The sequence below is a fragment of the Podarcis vaucheri genome (genome assembly GCF_965113315.1).
Source record: "Podarcis vaucheri genome assembly, chromosome: 15".
Classification (NCBI taxonomy): domain Eukaryota; kingdom Metazoa; phylum Chordata; class Lepidosauria; order Squamata; family Lacertidae; genus Podarcis; species Podarcis vaucheri.
The window spans coordinates 8,452,587-8,471,605 of NC_138753.1; the positions used below are offsets into that span (position 1 = coordinate 8,452,587).

Consider the following 19,019-nt stretch of genomic DNA (forward strand, 5'->3'; position numbering starts at 1 on the left):
AAGGAAGACCCAGCCTCCAATGTGAGGAGTAAAATAATTCAAGTTAACTGTTTGTATCCAATGTGAAAATCCCTTAGCGGTCTGCTTACTCCGCCAGCAAAATGGTTTGCGCTAGTGAAATGTTGTCAACTTTGTGCAACCTGCTGCACAATGAATTTCCACTAGTGCAACTGTAGCATTGGGTTAATCTGTTGCACAGCACTGCACATCTGCTGGCACACGAGCCCTTGCACCAACCAAGGCAGAACGCCGGATGCAGACGGTCTATTCATTCATCATGTCAAAGTATAAAAGGCGGTGGTTGCATGTCACAGTAAACCACAATTAACGGTTTACCGTGCATGCACAGAAGGCTCCTACTTGAATGCATCCGTCTTACCCTCAGGAGCAACAACCCACAGAGCCCTGTTTACTGTTACATCTCAACTGGGGATTGTGGTTTGTCTCACTCCAAACAAATCCTAACATGAAGCCAAAGTTTGTTCTTCGCTTCACATCAAACTTAGCCAAAGTCTAGACTTGTGATATGCATGTTCAAATCCTCTTTCAGTCTTTTTAATCTAAAATTAAAAATTAAAAAATCACTAAGGCTGCAATCCTATGCACACTTACTTAGGAGCACAGTGGGACTTACTTCTGTGTAAACACATACAGGAATATATTGTAAGAGGCGCTGGGCAACCTAGACTCATGCTCTGTTCTTCATCTGTAAAACAGGAAGAATAACAACCCAGAGCTATTACATGGACCATGAAAGATGAGAGGTTGCATCCAAAGAAGTTCAGAGTAGACTCACTGAAATCAATGGACCTAACTTTGTCATGTTTATTAATTTCAGTGAGTCTACTCTGAGTATGACTAACGTTTGATGCAACCCGAAGAGTACTGAACTGAAGAAGTTTTGGAAACCTTGGTCTAGTAGACTAACTGCTGGAGACTGTCTCCAGGGTTTCAGACAAATGTCTTTTCCAGCAGTACCTGGAGATACCAGGCACCTGGGAGTTTCTTCATACAGAATAGGTGCTCCACCACTAAGCTGCGACCTAGGTCTACCGAGTCTATTATGGACCTGGACCTGTCATGAAAAAAGTGGCCAAGAAGATGGAGACAGAGATGCTCCACCACCTTTCACTCACTGTTTCAAGAGGCCCTCTGGAACAAGCGGTTGTGGATAAGGTTCTCCAACTCCTTTATTTTTCAAAGAATTGTGAGGCGAGGCTGCAGGCCCTGTGAAGCTGCTTGCCTTTCCACCCTCACCACCTGTTGAGGATTAAGCCAGGTGCATTGCAAGTGGCTCTGAAGGAAAGGAAGCGGCAGGGAGGCGTTCTCTGCTTTGCAAGCCACAGACAAAGAAGGGGCGTGGGGAGAGGAAAGAAGCAGAAACCTATTTCTATAGAAGGCTTGGAGTAGCGGGGTTAACGGTTTGTCATGATATAAAATTACGCATGGCATGCAGAAAGAAGATAGAGGAGAGTTTTTCTCTCATACCACTAGAACTTGTGCACATCTAACAAAGCCGAAGAATTGATGCTTTTGAATAATGGTGCTGGAGGAGACTCTTGAGAGTCCCATGGACTGCAAGAAGATCAAACCGATCCATTCTGAAGGAAATCAGCCCTCAGTGCTCACTGGAAGGACAGATCCTGAAGCTGAGGCTCCAATACTTTGGCCACCTCATGAGAAGAGAAGACTCCCTGGAAAAGACCCTGATGTTGGGAAAGATGGAGGGCACAAGGAGAAGGGGACGACAGAGGATGAGATGGTTGGATAGTGTTCTCGAAGCTACCAGCATGAGTTTGACTAAACTGTGGGAGGCAGTGGAAGACAGAAGTGCCTGGCGTGCTCTGGTCCAGGGGGTCAATAGGAGTCAGACACAACTAAACGACTAAACAACAACAAACAAAGCTGAATACTGGAAGAGTCAGGACAGATGAAAACTTATTCAGGCAGTGAACAAGTTTATTTTGGAAGTCCCTCCGACAGAAGGCAGGGATGGCCACCAAGTTGGATGTCTTCAAAAGAGGTTTTGGACAAAATCACGGAGGGCAAGGCTATCAATGGCTACTAGCAAAACCAAGAGAGAGTTCTCAGGAGTGCCACAAACAGCCCAACACATTTCAGAGAATCCTTAGGAGCATCCTTAGAAGTAAATCTTAGCTCATTCATCTTTTTCTTACTGAATTAAACTTTTGGACGCAGTATGTTCCTGAATGCCAGTTGCTGGAAAATATAACTGGGAAGAGTGCTCTGGTGCTTGGGGTCCGCTTGCAGGTTTTCCACAGGCATCAGGTTGGCTACCGCGAGAACAGGATGCGGTACTACATGGGCAACTGGTCAGATCCAGCAAACTCTTCTTATTTTCTTGTCTCCAAGGAAGCTGGAAAGGTGACGTTGCCTTTTATCCTATCGTATAAGCAGAGGCTCTTAGACCAAATTGCCATTTTGACAGCGTCAGTTCTAACACAGGTCTCCTGATCACTATACCATTTGAGTAGCACTCATCTTTAGGCGTAAACAAACATAAGTTGAGGCTATCATAGGAACATAGGAAGCTGCCTTACACCAAGTCAGAATGCAAGTATCTAGCTCAAAACTGTCTACACTGACTGGCAGCAGCACTCCAGGTTTTCAGGCAGGGAATCTTTCCCAGCCCAGCTTGGAAATGCCAGGGATTGAGCCTGGGACCTTCTGCACGCAAACCAGATGTACCACCATTGAGCTCTATTCTGAAACCTCCCTCGACAGACTCTATTTCATCAGGCCACCTGGGCATCACGGATTCACTAGCATAGCTCTCAAACCAACACTGCATCTTCCACGGTTGTCAGCCAGCCCTGAAACCCTCCTCAATGCTCTCAACCCTGCATTTTTCAAGCCCATGTTCAAAAACACAATAAAAGTGAATGAAGCTTTTTTTTTTTTGCAAATGTCTGTCCTGGGAAGGTGGCAGCATTAATAATGACCCTTTTGTACAACTCAAACACATCTGCTGCCATCACTGCAGAGTCCAAATTTAATCTGACAAGCTCTTCTCCTTCCTTTGGCACAGCCTGATTTTATTTTTAATGCCTCTTCCTTAACGGTCCATATTACAAGGAGGAGTTTTACAGGAGGGCACACTCACTTACTTTCAAAGTTAAAGGAAGGACAGCAGGGAGTCAGGCCCAAACTAGAACATCTTGATTTTTTTAAAAGCCATAATACATGGGCCATTTATTATCTATCCTATCCCACCGGCCTCTGAGAAGTTGAAATCAATTTCATTCATTTTCATTTTTTAAAAAAAAAAACCCAACGCCGATTTGCCTAAACCACCATCCTTTTAAGTGAACAGGAGTCCACAAACAAAAATAAAAACAGGTGTTCGCAAAAAGCAAAAAAGACAAAAGCAAACCACCAACATGCCCGGTTACTTGTGGTTTCCACAATACGGAGGTGTGCCTTTGAAAAATAACTTCAGCTAACTAAAAAGCAGCACTCAACGGCGCTTTATCTGGGACACAGAACAAGTGCTAGTAAACATGACTCAGCCTTTTAAAGACCCACTCAGATCTGGAGAGTTTAAAAGCTGCGGAGGTAGTAAAGGAAATAGTGTCAGAAAAGACCTCACACATCCATCCAGTTTGGCCTTTTGCTCTGACAAAGGGGTGGGCTCAGATCAAGACCTGGCCTACCATCTGCAGGCCATTTTCAACAGGCAGGAGAGGCCACCCAACTGTCAATCACCGGACATCATTATGACATCAGGAGACAAATTCAAAGCCCGCCCTGACAGTGCTGAGCAGCAAACTGGGACTGGAGCCATTGGCGAGCCTCCACTTCCTATGAAACTTCTCGCGAGAACCAACATTTTCCCAGACACCTTCATCCATGCCAGTTGTTGGGAATCACAAGCGGGGAGAGTGCTGTTGTGCTCCAGTCCTGCTTGTGAGCTTCCCAACCGTGATCGAAATTCCCCGGGTACTGGGTGAGTTTTGCTACTGGCATGGGTCCAACTGCGACTGCGCAGTTTTCTGGGCACCAGGTTGGCAATTGACATCTCCATTGAGCCAGCTGATTCGCACGCGGTCCATCATCACATCAAGGAAAGTAAGTGCAGGGCAAAGGACAGATATAATGGGCTGTGCTGCAACCTTTCCACAGGCCACCCCAATGGCGCTAACAGGACACAGTTCAAAAACTTCTGCCTTAGCCCATAGTTAACATCATTTCCACTTCCACTCTGTGTGTGTTTCTCCTTCTTGCATACTGGGGCAAGTGAACTGTTGTAAGAGCAAGCTACAATTGAGCAATGCAGCGGAGATCATAGAATCATAGAATTCACAGACATGCCATTGTGGCGACCATAACCTAGGACTGGGGTCAGCAAATGGCGAGGCTTCCTATCAAAGCCCAGCCCCCTTCCTTCACAGGGCGGAGAGAAGTCAGGAAGAAGGAGGGAGGGAGCTGTTCGTGGGCCAGATCCAGAGGGCAATTGGGCTGGATCCGGCCCACAGGCCTTAGTTTGCCGAACCCTGACCTAGCTTATATCTCTGAGTTTCTAACACTGCCCATAGGCATCTTGTTGGCCATTGTGAGAATAGAATGCTGGAGAGATGGACCTTTGGCTTGAGAGGGTAGATTCTTGATTGTTCCTTGGCAGCCACATCTTTACTCTCGCCACATCTGACACCACATCAGATGTGGGACAGGTGGGTGTGATTTGGAGGAAACTACAACCCTGGCATAATTAGCTGAGAGGGTCAGGGCTTTCCCCACTGCTGCTCTCAAGCAGAACACCGTCTACTGAAGGAACCCCAGTCAAATGCATGCCTATGCCCTCACAGAAACCTCTAAACAAGGTTACCTAACCACTCCTGAGGCAAGACAGTCCACCTGTTCTGAAGGTGGAGCTACTCCTACTGTTTAAACATTGAGATCTACTTTAAAGTTTCAGATCCCTTATGGGCCTTGAGCTCTCCAGGGTTAAGGAAAGAGGTATTTCCCATTATGTGTTAGCAAATCCTTTTAAACTGGGGAGGGGATTGAACCTGGGAACCTATGGCTCCAAAGCATGCAGTAAATGCAGCTCTGGTTGATATTCTGATATGCTACCAGGCAGGCTGGTGGAAAATTGAAGCTTCTCTCCACCCTAGAGATGGGAAAACCCAAATCTTCAACTTCCTGCATCTTGGTTTGCTTGTAGCAGCAGCAGCAGCAGCATTTCAATATTAAACACAGAAAAATCAATTACAGTACAAAAATAATTATACAAACAGAAAGCCCCATTACAATTGGCAACTGCAACAAAAAAATAGTGTCTCACTATGCCTGCTTGGAGGGTGGTAATTGTTAACTAAGGCTAATGTTCTATGCTCACATAATTCACCTATTTGTAAAGACTTTTGGCAAAGGTTTGCCATTTTCAGATTTGTTTGTTAAAGTTATGGAGTTCCACCAATCTGCTGAAAACTTCTTCTTCTCCTGACCTCTCGCCATATGCAAACTCTGCACTGTTATCTCAGTGAGAGCTAATTCTCAGACATTTTAGCACATCTTGGTTTGTTACTGACCCCAATGAAGACACCAATTAGCTCAAATCCAGCAGATTTGTCAACATCCAATTTCAGGAAAGGATGCACAACATACAGCTACAACACTAAAACAAGAGCAAAGTGACCACAGCATTGGAATTTAAGAAACGGCTGTTACAGGCTGAAGGCCTGCTTCAAAATGCTTGTTTAAACGACATTGTGAATAACAAACAACTGGTCAACCATGTGTTTAGTTCCTGAGCAAAGTGGCCTTTGCGATCTTCTCTTTGTTCTAAGGAGGTTCTTCCAAGAAATCAGCCTCAAGATCAAGATTCTTCAGTGGTTTCAAACATTCTCCATTTTTTACAACAAAAAGGCTCTTGAGAAGCAAGCAGGTCTTGCTCAGAGCAGCCGTCTTAGCCTGCCATTCTTTGTTCCACCTACTGGCATATTAAAGTCAGCTGCCTTCAGCTGCTAGGTAAGAGCTGTACACAGACCTAAGCTACCAGCCCCACCTTCAACCAGCTGAAATTGGGCATCTGAAATTATCATTCTGTGTATTCCCTGCATTCAAAAGGGGACTCTCTGGTGTGCAATTACTGCAGCAGAATTGTATTCTGTTCATCTAGGATTCAACTGAGTCCGAGGGTTTATTTTCCATTAAGGGTGGGAAATTTAGACAATTGTGTGATCGCCAATTGCAATTACCGTTGGCAACTGTTCTTATCTCACATGCATTTGAACTTTTGAGAATATCAGACTATATACCCTCTTGCATTTTCGGGGAGGGGGGGAGTATTGTGCAAATATCATTATGCAACTAGAAAGGTTTATCAAAAAAGAAATAGAGAAATTAAACATATTAAAAATGCAGACATTAAGACTGCTAAGAGAAATTAAGAAAGTTAATTAAAAAAATTCAACAAGCAGTAACAATAAATAAAAATTATTCTAAATTAAGTTTAACCTTGCAGTATTAAGTCCTGGTATTCATTATATGAATTGCTACAGCAGACCATGCTTAATTTAATTTTGTGGTAGACTTTTGATAAGTAGTGATTTTAAAAACAAGTGCAGGTATCTTCCCCCTTTGTGAGAGTGCTTTTGTTGTGGTTGCACCTTTCAGCATCTAGCAAAAATTACTGCTTCTGCCATAATGAAATACTGCCTAACACTAATTTTCAGAAATAACATTTTTGGGTTGATTGGTCATTGGACATTAAGCATTTCTTAAATACTAGTAGCTTTGGTATCTTGTACCTATTGCATGCACTGTGGGTTTTTTATTTGTTTGTCTGTTGTTTTATTAAGACATTTCTATACTGTCCTTTCTCAAAAGGCCACAGGGTGCTTTACAACACAAAAACAACATGACAATACAAGAACGTTAAAGCAATTATTTCAATAAAACTCCTAACAAAAGCAGCTGCAACAAAAGTATTCACAAATTGCTACTGTCCCTGTTCCCTCGATATTAAATTTATATCCCGCCCTTCCTCCCAAAGGAGCCCAGAGCAGCAACCAACAAGTGATAAAACAATAAAAATGTCTTTAAAACAATTCCAGTATAGATGCAGACGGGGAAAGATTTCCACTTAAAAGACTTGTAGGAAAACAGAGGTCTTCAGTAGGCAATAGACAGGCAGCAGAGACAGCCGGTCTAATATTCACAGGGAGGGAATTCCAGTGGTCCAGTTCCAAGACACTAAAGGCCAATTGCTATATTGTGCAGAATGGACCTCCTGATAAAATGGCATCTACAGGCAGTGGCATAGCATAGATTGCTAGTGCCCGGGACAAGGAAAGTATGGCGCTCCTTAACCAGCACCTCCATGTGGCGCTGCCGCCACCACGATGCGCAGCTGCAGAGCAGCCGCGGGACATGCATGTGCCCCTCATTGGGCTGGGGTGCAGCCACCACCACTCCCTTCAGGCATTGACCTGAGCCAGACTTCCTTTGCTTCAACAAGGTGGCTGTATTGTGGGCATCAAAACCATGCCCTGGGAACTGATCGCATGTCACGTTCAGGTTTCTGCCACAAACAAGGAATGTTACCTTGCTAGGACCCGGTTCCGTAACACCTCGTTTCAAAACCATTAGTAGAGTGGAAGCACAGAATCCGACACAACATCAATTACGTTTTTTATTGAACTCAAGGTGACCAGGGAGAGATGCCAAGGGGACAGATGTCATTCACAGGAGCCATCTACAATCACCCAGAGGATTTTTAAAAAAAAAAAATTAGAGGGAGAAGAAACCAGGAACCTCTCAACCTCCCACAGTGGTGGCAGCTGTGTCCAAAGGATGCGGATCCCCACTGCTTTTTCAGCCACTGCCAAAGAGGGCCCTCACTTCATCCTGAAACAGAGGGCGGTGTTGCAGTGGGACGTCCTCCCTCGCCAAAGAATAAAAGCCGCTTGCTTGCTGTGTCAACCAATTAAGTTTAGAGACGTGGGCAATAAATATTTAAAGAGGACCCCTTTCTTCCGGAGCCACAGGCTGTCTGAATCTACTTTCCGCTCCTCATGCTTTCCTGATAGAACCTCCCAGCGGCTGCAGGCGAGGTTTAAACAGTTGTGGAAGATCAATAGGATCGGAAGCCCAGCCCTGCCTTGTCCTGCTGTTTCTTATAAACTAGAGCAGCAAGATGAAGATGGTGGGGGGCAGGAGATGCAGGGGAAACCCGTTAACCTTTTCTGCTAGATATTTTAAAAGTGTTTTATGGCCCCTTATTTTCTCTCTCTCCAAGATCTCTTGCTGGTCTTTTCCAAGAGCCTCATTCCAACAACTTTGCTGAAAGACCAGCTCCAAAAGGCACTCCCTACCACTGAACTGTTTCCATAGATCATTATAAGAAATACTATCTAAGAACTGGTGCCTGTGTTGGCGGCTGCTGCTTTTCCTCTTCCCTCCCTGTACCTTTGCCTTGTGTGTTGTGTATTTTAAATTGTAAGCCTGTAGGCAGGGACTGCCATGTTTTAATTGGCTGCATATGTAAGCCACTCTGGGAGCCATTTGGACTGAAAAGCAGGGTACAAAGGCTCTATATAAATAAATGAGTCTCCATTTAGCACAAAGCCCATGTAATGATGGCTAAGGTCTGAGCTGCTTCCAACATGGCACTGCGTATTGGCAATTCTTAACACAATGCAGTTGCTGCCTGCTCACAAGTACCTCTGCACCTTGAAGCAATGGCCTAATCTCACTCAGTTATTGCTCTCAATGGTATTTAACATAATAGCGTTGACCACGATGAGCTTATTTGAAATTATCGTGGAGATGGTTGGCACTTCAGTAGGATCTCCGCAGCAATTCGCCATTAATTACTGCACTGTTATTTTTAAGTGTTAGCCATAAACCAGGCTGCTGCTACATTTGCATTCAGAAGACACAAAAAAGAAAGAAAAAGATGTAGGGAGGTAAATGAGAAATAAATTAGAACAGAAGCTAAGTGCTGCTTCTAACTTTAATATTCCCCAATTAGTTTATGATCTGGAGGTAAAGCGTTTAACCTCGAGGTCACGATCCCTCCTCCCTCTCCTCCCCCCATCCCCTGCAAGGGCTATGAATATATTTTCTCTAATTTCTTACACTTTCATTTAAAAGGAAATACCAAGATGGGTAAAATATGGCCTCCGGGATCCATGAAGCTAGCTATTACCATTTCGCAGTCAGTGTAGAGAGTTTGGATGCCATGTCTTCCCAGGGCCACCCCAGAGACAGGAGTTAATAGCCCAATATTTATGTTGGGTTGAATGTGAGGAGAGATTTGGGGTGACTCTCGGTCTTGTGCCCAGTTGTGCAGTGCCTCTCCAGATAAAGGGGAGATCCGGCATACAGGCAGCCAAAGCATCTATCTACCTATTTCAGATACTGTTCTGTCCTCTCCTCCTTTCATCACTTGCCATGATGGAGGCTATGTTCTTCCTCTACAGAGGTAGCAACACTTTTGAATACCAGTTGCTGGAAACCACAAGAGGGGAGAGGGCTATTTTGCTCGGGTCTTGCTTGAAGGTTTCCCCCGTCATCTGGAGGGCCACTGCGAGAACATGATGCTGGATTAGATTGGCCAGTGACCGGATGCAGCAGGCTCTTGCGTTTTTCCCATGGAGTGAGCGTATAGGAGGTGAATATAAAATTGTCTAATAATGTCCAAGCTATACAAGGTAAATCAAAACCAGAAAATCCCTTATGCAGTTTGGTATCCTTTTTTATTTTGTACATACCATGAGATCGGGCACTATGAAACACCCTCCAACAGAACTACAAAATGATCTAGATTATAATTTCACTTTCCCAGTAAGATGACGATTTCCGGTCTTCCTTTAAATTGGGATCTCCTGCTAACCTCTAAGTTAGATTACCACGACAGAAACATCAGCTGGTGCAAAATTCAGTGGCCAGGTCGTTCACCGGAACAAGACGGTTTGAGCATATTACACCAATCCTGGCCTAACTGTGCTGGGTGCCAATTAGCTTTCAGGCCCAATTCAAAGTGGTGGTTTTTACCTATAAAGCCTTAAACGGCTCAGGACCACAATATCTCAAGGACCCTCTCTATCCATATGAACTGACCCAGACCCTCTGATTATCATCTGAGGCCCTCCTTCGTGTGCCTCCTCCATGTGAAGTCTGGAGGGTAGCAACACGAGAACAGGCCTTTTCTGTGGTGGCTCCCTGCTTGTAGAATGCTCTCCCCAGGGAGTCTTACCTGTTGCTTTCATTACATATATTTAGGCTTATGGTGGATTGTTCTTTTTACCATTCATTAACTGCCCTTCAGCCTAAGGTCTCGGGACAGGTTATTACAACCAAAATGCAGCGTTGATACCAAAACACGACATTACACAATATTTAAAACAGTTTAAATCAGCTTAAAATTACAGAAATAAAGGGGGGAAACAAGAATGGGGGGCGGGGGAAACGAGTCATCAACACACCAGGAAAACTGAGATGTTTGCAATGCATATGAAAAGAAAAGGCAACAGAGAGAGAAGGCATAAAAAGGCATTTAAAACAATTAGACCGTTAAAGCACAGGTCACAGCAGTATCCTTACATGGGAGAGAGAGCAAGCCAAGTAGCTCTGAAGCAACTAACAGCCAGCTTTAGAGCAACTAGAGGCCCCCAGTGAACAACAAACTGGTCATTAACAACAGGTTTGGAGGAGGATTACAGTCTTAACAGCTATCATCAGAATAGGTGTACTGCTTAGAAGCTAAGCAGTTCCATATGGTTAATTTACAATTTGAGGACCAAACCTGGATAGATTCTAAATAAGCAAGGCTCTGGAGGAAAAGGGAATCTGGAGCGGGGGCGGATTGCGTGCAATTGTTCATTCTAACAAACATTCAAAACCAGACTCATGCCAGGTGCCCTGCGACTTGCAGAAAGGGACCTGCATTTTACACGAACTCTTGGCGCACACAACTATGTCAGCTTCTCTACTGTGCTCATCCCCCCACAATTCAAGTACTATCAACACAGGCGCCGGTTCCAGGGAGTTGTGGCTGTGCTCCCATAAGGAACCTAAGAAGAGCCTGCTGCACCCATCGAGTCCAGCATCCTGTTCTCATTGTGGTCAACCAGATGCCTGTAGGAAACCCGTGTGCAGGATCCGAGCACAAAAGCCCTCTCCTCTCCTGAAGTTTCCTGCAACTGGTATTCAGAAGCATTACTCTCTGAAGAGGAAGAGCATGGCACCCACTGTGGTGGGTAGCCATTGGCAGCCATGAATTTGTCCAACTCTCCTTTGAAGTCATCCAGATTGAGGGTCGTCGCTGCCCCCACCCCACCCCACCCCGGTGTGGGAGTGGATTTCATTGTTTTATCTATGCACCGTGTGAAGAGGTACTTCCTTTTATTTGTCCTGAATCTTCCAGCAGTCAAACTTCATTGGATGTCCAAGAGAGGAAGGAGAGTGTGATGGCCTGGGATTCCGAGTCTGAGAGTGAACCGGAGGAATCCCAGCCGGCACAGGAGCCCCCGCCTCCAGGGCCGGCTGAACTGGGGCAAGGCCTAGATGCTGAGGAGCCTGCACCTGTGCCAGATCCTCAGGGGCAGGCACCAGGTGAGACCATTCTGGCCCCAGAGGTGCTGGAAGACTCAGTGGCTACAGGTGAGCTTTCCCCGGGGCCCAGTAACCCTTCGGCCTCTCCTGAACTGCAGAGGCTTAGGGCAGAGAGGCGAAGGGAACTGGTCTCTCCCAGGAGGAGTGCTCGCCTTAAGGCCAGGAGAGGCGGGGCTCCTGGGGGCCGGGACCGCCCCCGGCCTTAGAAGAAGATAAAGGTCAGGCAGCCCGGTCCCAGGTTGCGGGAGCAACGTCGTTGTGGAGTACCTGCTTTACCCAGACCTAGATCTGCACTCCCAGTGTGCCTGTTCCCCCGCCCGGCTCCCTGTTTCGGACTTCGCGTCTCATCTAGTGATCGTCTACCCTGCTAGTGACTCTGGACTGAAGTTCGGCTACGGTATTAGTACCTTTCCCCCCCGGGACCAGCACAGAGAGAGGAAGCAAATCTCCAGCAGGAGGGCAGGGTCCTCTGATGCTCAGGTCCTGCCTGCTGGCTTCCCATAAGCATCTGGTCAGCCACTGTGAGAACAGGAAGCCGGACTAGATGGGCCACTGGCCTGACGCACCTGGGCTCTCCTTATGTTTTTCAAAACATGGGTTTGGGCCTCTGGGTGCCTGTCTGCTGTATCCCACTTTAAAGGAATTGAAACCTGCAGCTTGGCTGGAGGCGCGAGCCCACAAAGGAGAGTCCTAAGGCTCCAGCAATGGGTGGGAAGGCATGGGGCAAGCCATCCGTCAGCTGCCCACCTTAGTAGGTAAGGCCCATGTGGTTGCGGCATTTAGGATACCTCCCCGCAACGGCAAAAGCAGCGGCTCAGGGAATGGACAGCTCCAATGCGGCTTACTATTATAAAGGTTCCTAGAACCACACTGAATCCCCACATTATTGCCATAAAGGAGTGCAAATGGCACTGTGGCTCAAACATGACCTTCAGTTCTTGCACATTAGCCATCGCGGCAGGCAACACAAGGGCTAGGGTTAGACCAGGTTCTTCCCTTGGGGAGGGGGGTGCAGTGCTCAGGTGTGCTCCATGGTGGCGCGAGGGGGTCAAGGCAAAGCCTCTCTCTTTCTCCTTCCCTCCTGCCCTATTATAGCATGGCTGGCCTTTAAGCTAGTTCTTAATTAAAACAAAATCTTGGAAGGAAAAAAAGGGGGGGACACACGGGCAGACGGGGAAATCTTCAGAAATAATTGGATCACACAGCAACACTTTATTAAGTTCTTAGCCTAATCCTGTAAATTTAATGATCAACATTTAAGTTGGAATAATTCATCCGCTTTACGCACGCACACACACACATATATCAACTCATAATTGTGCAGTTACAGGTTCCAGCTAGTGGGATTGCACTTCAAAAAGGACTTTAGCAGCTCATCGACATCACCGAGGCAATTTTAAATATGAGCTTAATGCTTCATTTTTTGTACAGACCTCTAATAGCTGAGGCATAGTTCCCCCGCCCCCATTCCTGAATACTGATATAATATGTAAGCACACTCCACCCAGAAAGGTTTTGTTTTTAAAGTATCAGCAATTAGAACTATCTGACTTGAGAAGAGTCTCTTGCTTGTGTCTCTGCCCGAGTTACTGTTCTGGGCCCAGCCACCTGTCAGCACACATAATCCTGCAGAGCCTCTGCCTCAAAAGGGATTGAATGATTGAATTCAATTTTATATCTCAATTCCATTCTTCAGCCCCATGGAGAATTATTAGGAGGAGGCACAGCCAGAGTGATAGATCGCACAGAGGCACCACAGACAGAAATAAAGGCAGGTCAGGGGGAAAGAAATACAGAGGGGCAAGAAAAGAGGGGAAACAGATAGTGGGGTGCAGAAAGATCTATGGGGTGGGAGGAAAGATGGTAACAAAAATGAGGTGCATAAAAGATTTGCAGCTGTTAGGAAAACAAAAACTAAAAAAAAGATGCAGTGGTGCAAAGAGAGAACAGGGAACTGCTATATTTCAGGGCAGATGACTTGACCATCTAACTCTGCATTGTCTACTCTGACAGGGACACTCCAGGGTTCTCAGGCCAAAAAAAATCTATTTCCTGTCATCCGTTTATAACTGGAGATGTCAGAGATTAAACCTGGGACCTTCAGCATGCAAAGAGGGTGCTCTACCACTGAGGAACATGAGAACGTAGGAAACCTCTTTGCAGTGAGTCACACCATGAGGTCCATCCAGCTCAGTACTGTCTACACTGGCTGGCAGCAGCAATTCCAGGTCTCAGACAGCCCTACTTGGAGATGCTGGTGTTTGAACCACAGGCCTTCTGCATGCAAAGGAGGTCCTCCCTACCACTGAGCCCAGATCCCTCCCTGGCTGCAGAGCAGGTGCTATGAAGTGCAAGGAAGGAAAGTGGGGGGAGGAAGGATTAGCACAGGGTCTCAAAACAGAGGCCTGTGGTGGTACAGAAGAGAGTACAAACCACAAGGTGCAGAAAGAGAGAGACAGAGTTAATGAAAAGAGAGAGGGAGGGAGGGAACGAAAGCAATACACAGCCCTTTGGAAAAATAATATTATAAAAATTGTCCCCTCTGAGTGCTTTGAGTTGTGCATGCCTGTAGTAAAGCATTATACACTCATCGGGCTTTAGGTGTTCCTTGCGCAGCCTCTGCCAGTGTGGTCCTGACCCCTAAAACAAAACATGCACACAAAATGCAGCTCAAGCATGAAGTTCTTAGAAAGATTACAGGCTGGAGGGCTAGGGCTGGGTTCACTATTCTCTCTCTCCTTTTTAAAAGCACCTTTAACAGTGGCGAGAAGCGGCAGCGGTTTCCAGTCCGTCTGACAGTAGCCATGCACATTCAGCTGGGAAAACAAACAGGGTTAGGAAAGAAGACCAAGAAAGTGGAGGTGGTGGTAGTGGGTGGGGGAAAGGGGCTGCCCATTTTCTCCTGGTTAAATGGGGAGGTGCAAGATGTCCGTGTCCAATGAGGTGTTGTGCCAACATCCCTCAGAGAACCACATCAAATATAATTTTCAAACCAATTAGCTTGGGCGAGCGGGACTGGGGGGTGGGAAGCATTCAAACCAAAGCAATGCCTTCCTCATTCTAATTACTAGGGCATCCTATTCAATGCCTAATGAAAGCAGAGACAAAGGCAGTATATGCATTAGGGTCTACTTCAAGAATTCCTTTTTCTTTTTAGCAAACAGATCCTCTTTTGTTCTGGTTAAACACCAATTACTCCTTTCTCTCTAACATGCAAATCAGCTGAAAATAGGGCAGGGTGCTGCCCGGATCCTGAGCCACTGCAAGTTTTTGAATGATTTGTGGTGGGGGGGGGTGAATCAAGGGGGGGGGGCAAAGAAAGAAAAGCAACCCTCTAGGGGTTTTCAATTCCAAGTACTTTGTACTCTGATAAAGCTCTTTTCAAAGAGCTTTTTGTATTATCAACAGCGTTTCCCATAAGGAGGGATTTTTGCCATTATCCAAAGAGAGAGAAAGAAAAAGAGAGAGAGAGAAAGAATTGGGGGGAGGGGGGAGAGATAGCACATTTTTAAAAGGTGTACAATATAAGCAAGGGAAGCCAGAAGTAGCCAACAAAGCTGTTTACATGTAGCTTCGAGTCGCGCCATTCACAGCAGGGACGTAACAACTCGGAACATTATGAAAACTATTGTACCTAGGGAAATAGCTGGAGCAGAGAGAGAGAGAGAGGGGTGGGGGGAGAGGGGGAGATGGAACCGGAGCCCAGATTCACAATGTGTTCTTTTGTGCAAGTTGGAGAGTATTCATAAGAAAAGCCACATTGACAGCCCTGGGAAGTACAGTGCTCCAGTCTTTTCAAGTGGTGGGACACAACCTGAGTTAACAACCCCTCCCCACGCACTTCCCACCTCCTACTCGGGCTGGAAAAGGGAGACCTGCCTTCTCCGCCCTTGAGCACCCAGAAACTCCTCAGCCCACCCACCTACAGAAAGAGAGACGTTTTAGGAGAGAATGGTCAACTGCGGCAAGGTACAAGCTAAGAGCAACCCTGTTTTCTTCTTCTGGCTGTTAATTAGATTCATATTCCTCCCAAAGGAGCCCAGTGTGGCAAACACACAAGAGGTAAAACAATTAAAAAGATCTGAATACAATTGCAATGCAGAATGGGAGAGAACTCCACTTAAAAGGCTCGCTAGAAGAGAGAGATCTCCAGCAGACTTGGAAAAGACGACAGAGAGCAAACCTCCTGATAAGATGGCATCTGCAAGAAGCCCTCACTTGCAGAGCACAGTGATCAGTTAGGTAGGGTCCCATAAGGGGTGAGAGGATCTTTCTTGCAGTGGCCAACAAGACGCCTCCTCTGGGAAGCTGAAAAACAGGACCTGAGCACAACAGCATCCTCCTTACTTGTGACTTCCAGCAACTGATATAATAAATAGTAGCCACTGATAGATAGATGTCATGGAGGATGTGGCTATGTGTACTATACATGCAAACCACAATTTCTTTTTTTAAAAAAAACAATCCCAAAGCATTTACAATTATAGCTATACAATTTTTTAAAAATGCAAAAATCTAAAGTCACGGACCATCAGCTAGCTATTGAAGAAGATGTTTTCTTAAAAGGTAAAAGTAAAGGTACCCCTGACCGTTAGGTACAGTCACAGACAACTCTGGGGCTGCACGCTCATCTCGCTCTATAGGCCGAGGGAGCTGGCGTTTGTCCACAGACAGCTTCCGGGTCATGTGGCCAGCATGACTAAGCCGCTTCTCATGAACCAGAGCAGCGCACGGAAACGCTGTTTACCTTCCCAGAGTGGTACCTATTTATCTACATGCACTTTGATGTGCTTTCGAAATGCTAGGTGGGTAGGAGCTGAGACAGAACAACGGGAGCTCACCCCGTCGCGGGGATTTGAACCACCAACCTTCTGATCGGCAAGCCCTAGGCTCTGTGGTTTAGACCACAGCGCCACCCACATTTTCTTAAGTGCATGCATAAGCTTGGCAGCAAAGACAAGTTTACAGCTAATGTTTGAAAGTTAGTACACCCGCTAAATCTCTACTGGAAGAGCATGACAATGAAGACTCAGTTTTGTATCAGTGTCAAATGAGCCTCACCAACTCGGAGGGTGACCAATGAAACTGCTGCAAGTGATCTGAGTCAAGCTGGGATATTGAGTTCAGGGGGTTCCTAAGGTACCATGAGTCTAAGTTGCTCAGTGCTTCGCAATGCAGCAGGACAACACGAGGACAACCTGCTGCCCTCTTGATGATATAGTAGGGCAATTTCCATTAACTCCGATCATTTGCCATCTTGCCTGGGGTTGATGGGAACTTAACAGCATCTATGCCATTGAAGGCAGCTTTCAATTTCATCCCAGTTGAGGTCAATCAACTGAGTGTCCACTTTTGAGGCCCTCCTTAACAGACATGGCAGTGCATTCCCACAGAAAACAACCAGAAAGAAGCGCTCTCTCGCTCGCTCGCTCTCTCTCTCTCTCTCTCTCTCTCACACACACACACACACACACAGCCCTATGACTCTTTTATGCAATATAAAGGAATGGCCATTCATCTGAAAGAGGACTGGGGTATTTCCCAATCAGCCCCTGAATTACTGAACTTCAACAAACCTAAATGCAGATTTAACTTCAGACCAAGGCTAAACACACCGTATTCTCCAACTATAAATACAGCCAAAAAGGAGAGAGAAATAAGTACAGCCAATTCATCTTCTCTGCCAAGCATTAAATTATAGCCCACGAGCCTTTCAAAAGTTCCTTATTCTGTTTTGCTGGCCCTTTTAATATATTTTTGATTTATGCCAGCTCGAAGAAGTTTCAATGCAGCTAAGGAGAAGAAAGCGTTCTTGTAATTCCAGATTCTGACTGGCTTTAAAGAGACACCAAAAAAACCCGTAATAAATCTGAAATGTCATGCTACTACTGTATCATATGCTAGCGAAGAGCGTTACAGGCTTCCATAGACAGCCACTTCCGAGGGAAAACCTGATTAGAACTCTTCCACAGGCAGCAACAACAACACAGAAATGAATGCTTGTTGCAAAGCCTGCTTTTGCATAACAGATCTCTAGTGCTTCATTCAACACTCTCTGGATGAAAGCAAGCCCGGGAATGTACACGAAGCCAGACAGAGGGTGAACCAATGCAAGTCCGCTCAAACCCACCAAAACAGCAAGACAATCAATCTACAAAGCATTTACAACAAAGTAATTGGACGTAGGTTGACGTCGTCCTACTGAAGCCAGCAGGGCTTGAAACAGCCCACAGTTGCTTGAATTTCAGGCTCAATTTGTTTTGCAGAGCAGACTTGAAGAATCAGCACACCTGAAACATATGCCCACAGCAAAGGGACTGCAGATTTCATCTCCACATGGATTTGAACCTTTGAAGAGTCTTCATAAACTGCAACTGGTCCAGAAGGCAGCAACAGGGATGCTGGCTGGCACTTGTTTACACAAGATCACATTACACCTGTCCTGCAAGGGTTGCATTAGTTACCAATTTGCTTATTACGCGTTAACTTTAAACTCATGATTGGCTTAGGTCCAGGAATACCCTCCTTCCACAACAGCCTGCTTATGCCTGAAGAGCTGTTGCAGAGCTCCCTTCTCTATGTCCTGATCTATGGTGCAGACATAGATGACTAGAGGAAATGCCTTCTTTGCAGCTGCACCTAAACTGTGGAACTCTATGCACCAAGAGGCTCAGTTAACCAACATACTACATGACGTTTTATCATATAGCAAGAAGCTTCCTGTTTAGGCAGGCCTTTGTATTATTAGATAGTGGGGGTTTTTAAAAGCATTTCATTATAAGCAAGTGTAAGGTAATGCACACGGAGGCCATAAGTCCTAATTTCACATGTACACTAGCGGGAGCCTGAACTGGCAGTGGCTGACCAGGAACAAGACCTTGGTGCAGCAGTGGATAGTTTAATGAAGATGTTGACCCAGTGTGCAGCAGCTGGGAAAGTTTCAAATTCCACATTAGGAGTTTGGTATACCAACAACAAAACCTTAAATGTGGCCTGGCAGCCTACTGAGGCAGTCATTGCAGTTGTCTCAGCAGAGGCAGGCATTTTTTGCCACTGAGGCAAACTTGAGCCTCAAGCGGCAATTATAGTTCAAGAAGTTTCCCCAGACTATGTACCTGATTCTTCAGCAGAAGGCCATCCTGTCCAGAGCAGGCAATTGACTTAACGCCTGAACCACTCAGCGACAAGCCCTGTCTTGCCATTTTACCTTTACTGTATTGTTCTTTCTGGTTGGTTTACTTGTTGTTTGCTGCCCTGAGTAGCGTGCAGGCACCAGAAAGGGAGAATATAAATCTGTATATAAAAATAAATTGATAAAATACCGATGGAGTAAGGAACACTCAGCAGCAGCTCCCTCCACCTTTGAATGGTGAAATATGCGGCTCAAAAATCCTAGGACTGCCTTCTTCCACACTGAACGTTACCATCTTCTTCCT

The 19,019-nt window shown here is 45.8% G+C and overlaps 1 protein-coding gene and 1 long non-coding RNA gene across 42 annotated transcripts in view; one reads left to right on the forward strand and one right to left on the reverse strand.

Annotated features, from left to right (window-relative positions):
* The window catches only part of MSI2 (musashi RNA binding protein 2), a 410,358-nt gene that overhangs the window by 316,456 nt on the left and 74,883 nt on the right, over positions 1-19,019 (reverse strand). The gene's annotated exons all lie outside the window — the stretch shown is intronic.
* Positions 3,442-7,990, forward strand: LOC309519776. Its single transcript, XR_014214014.1, has 2 exons — positions 3,442-4,089; positions 7,672-7,990. It is a non-coding gene; the product is annotated as an uncharacterized lncRNA (long non-coding RNA).